Genomic DNA, 3,251 nt, shown 5'->3' on the forward strand with positions numbered 1-3,251 from the left:
TGGAGGATAAGACACGATGTAACAGCAGAATAGTGACCGCAGCTCTGGAGGTGACTGGAGGATAAGGTATGAACTGATTAATGAGTGCAGGACTGGGTTTAACAGCCAATCCTGCGTGTGTGACCACTACCCCAATACTAAGTTTGTTATTACTTTATGACATACTTCCAGACTCTTATGTTTGCCACTTGGATATTCTGGATCTTTCTTATTGAGCCTCATCCCTACATTGATGTCTTTCTCGTTGCAGTATTGGACATGGCCCTGTTGCTCCCAGTACTCCTGGCCTTGTTGGCTTCGGTTCTTGGAGGTCTCTACATGTTGGGGATGTTCCAGAAGAGAAGACCCAATGAGCCCCCTCTAGATAAAGGCACCATACCTTGGCTGGGATACGCTCTCGACTTCCGAAAAAACACTGCAGGGTTTTTAAAAAAGATGCAGAAAAAGCATGGAGACATCTTTACCATCCAGATCGGAGGCTATTACTACACCTTCGTCACAGACCCATTATCGTTTGGTCCCATCGTGAGAGAGGCCAGGGCCAGGCTGGACTTTGAGAAGTTTGCTATGGAGTTGGTGGCCAGAGTTTTTGGCTACCATTCTGGAACCAATGATCACAAGTTACTGGAGAAGGCGAGTACGAAGCACCTTATGGGAGATGGTCTAGTGCTCATGACCCAGGCCATGATGGACAACCTTCAGAACTTGATGCTTCATGGTGTTGGCTCTGTGGACCGCAAGAAAAAGTGGCAGCAAGATGGACTATTCAACTACAGCTACAACATGGTCTTCCGGGCAGGGTATCTTGCCTTATTTGGGAACGAGCCCACAAAAAGTCACGGAAACTCAGAGAAAGCCAAGAAACATGACAGAGACCATTCAGCGGAGTTGTTTGGTGAGTTTAGAAAGTACGAAAAACTGTTCCCACGCCTGGCCTATGCCATACTCCCACCAAAAGACAAGATGGAGGCCGAGAGACTGAAGAGGCTTTTCTGGAACATGCTGTCTATAAAGAAAACCCTACAGAAAGAAAACATCAGTGGCTGGATTACTGACTAGTTCCAGGACCGAGCAGAGAATGGGATGCCAGAATACATGCAGGACAGGTTTATGCTCCTGCTTCTGTGGGCATCTCAAGGTAACACTGGACCTGCCAGCTTCTGGCTCCTGCTCTACTTAATGAAGCATCCAGAGGCCATGAAGGCCATCAGTGAAGAAGTCGACAGAGTTCTGAAGGAAAATGGACAAGAGGTAAAACCTGGAGGTGCCCTGATCAACCTAACCAGAGATATGCTACTGAAGACGCCTGTCCTGGACAGTGCCGTAGAAGAGACCTTGAGGCTGACAGCTGCCCCATTGCTGATCAGGGCCGTTAAGGAAAACATGAACCTCAAAATGTCATCTGGAAAGGAATATGCCATACGTAAAGGAGACCGCATTGCCATTTTCCCATACACCGCCGTTCAGATGGATCCAGAAGTTCATCCAGAACCCGAGAAGTTCAAATACAACAGATTCCTGAATGAAGACGGCACCAAAAAGTCTGAGTTCTTCAAGAATGGGAAGCGGCTGAAGTATTTCACCATGCCTTGGGGAGCCGGCACCACCATATGCCCTGGTCGCTTTTTTGCTGTCAATGAACTGAAACAGTTTGTCTTTCTGATGCTGAGTTACTTCGAATTTGAGCTTGTCAATCCAAAAGAAGAGATTCCAGACATCGATCCGAACAGATGGGGAATTGGCACCATGCAGCCCACCCATGACATCCAGTTCAAATACCGGTTACGTTACTAGCTCCACAAGAGTAGGTCCAAGTGCAAAAAGAAACCACCTACTGAGGATTCCAGAATATCTGACACCCAGGAGCAGAGGACTCTTCAGGGGATGCCCCGTCCAAGAAAGGCCTAGTGGGAGAAATGGGATTTTATAATATTTATTTGGTGTTAGTTTCAGCCACACTCAAGTAGAAGAGAAGAAAGGGAATTTCCAGCACATCCATCCAGTGTAAGTAAAATATCCAAAATTTATTAGAACATTTTTAAAAAAGGATTAAAAGAAAAGAGAGAGAGGCCCTCTCTGCCTGACGCGTTTCTGGCGCACCCCGGTGCCCTTAGTCATAGGAGCGAATACCATATAGATGAACAGGTTTATATATAACAAGGAACCAACCACAAACATGGCAATCAATTACATTGAAGAAAGCTGCAGCTAAACACACATGACAAAGATTTGTTCCCCCTTATTGTAAATACATGGAAATTGCATACATATATACTTTAAATTACCGCAAAATTTATAATTTATCTGTCAGTTCAATATATATAAAAAAGATCATTCCTGTCATTCATACCATGTGGATGTTTAGTGTCTAAAGTCAGAATCCAAAAGGCTTCCCGCAGCGCCAATTGTTTCTTCCAATCTCCACCTCTAGGTGACTGACTGACCCTTTCTATGCCAAAAAATGAGAAGTCTGAGAGATCTCCATTATGTGCAGAAATGAAATGTTTCGTAGCCCCAGAATAACCTGAATTGTTATTATTTATGTTAGTTATATGTTCTGGAATTCTTTTTTTGATTTTCCTTGTGGTATAGCCTATATAGCATATATTACAAGCTTTACATTTTATGCAGTATATGACGTGGTCAGAATCACAGATGATAAACGATTTTATATTATAAGTAATGTTGTGATTCGAGGAAAAAGTAGTTCTTTTATTGTCTGTAAATTGGCAGACATTACATCTATTACCAGAACATTTTAAAAATCCTTTTATTGATAGCCATGATGTGGGAGTTTTTTTCGGGTGCACCATACTGGGACATAGAATATTTCCCAGTGTGCAGCCTCTCCTGGCCACTACTCTGCATCCATTCTGGAGAATTGTACACAAGGATTTGTCCTGATTGACTACAGGGAGATATGTGAGGATGATCTGTCTGATTTTATTGTACTGACTGCTGTGAGCAGTAGAGAAAGTAATCTGCGTTTCAGGAGCGGCACTTTCATTTTCATCTTCAGAATATAGTAAATCAGCACGTGAAATTTTGGAAACATGTCTGAATGCATGTCTTATGTTAGATTGTTTATATCCCCTATCACGTAATCTGTTAGAAATGACACCGCTCTCCTTGTAGAAATGTTCCTCACTGGAGCAAATTCTTCTCGCTCTTGTGAGCTCACCCCTGGAAATGGCATGAATGGTGTGAGGAGGGTGTAAATGGCATGAATGGTGTGAGGAGGGTGTGCGCTT

General features: G+C 43.5%; 1 pseudogene; it reads left to right on the plus strand.

Moving 5' to 3' along the window:
• The first annotated feature begins 237 nt into the window (after positions 1–237).
• On the plus strand, positions 238–1,981 carry LOC143781271 (5-beta-cholestane-3-alpha,7-alpha-diol 12-alpha-hydroxylase-like; annotated as a pseudogene).
• The last annotated feature ends 1,270 nt before the right edge of the window (positions 1,982–3,251 follow it).

This window comes from Ranitomeya variabilis, chromosome 6, assembly GCF_051348905.1.
Source record: "Ranitomeya variabilis isolate aRanVar5 chromosome 6, aRanVar5.hap1, whole genome shotgun sequence".
Taxonomy (NCBI): Eukaryota; Metazoa; Chordata; class Amphibia; order Anura; family Dendrobatidae; genus Ranitomeya; species Ranitomeya variabilis.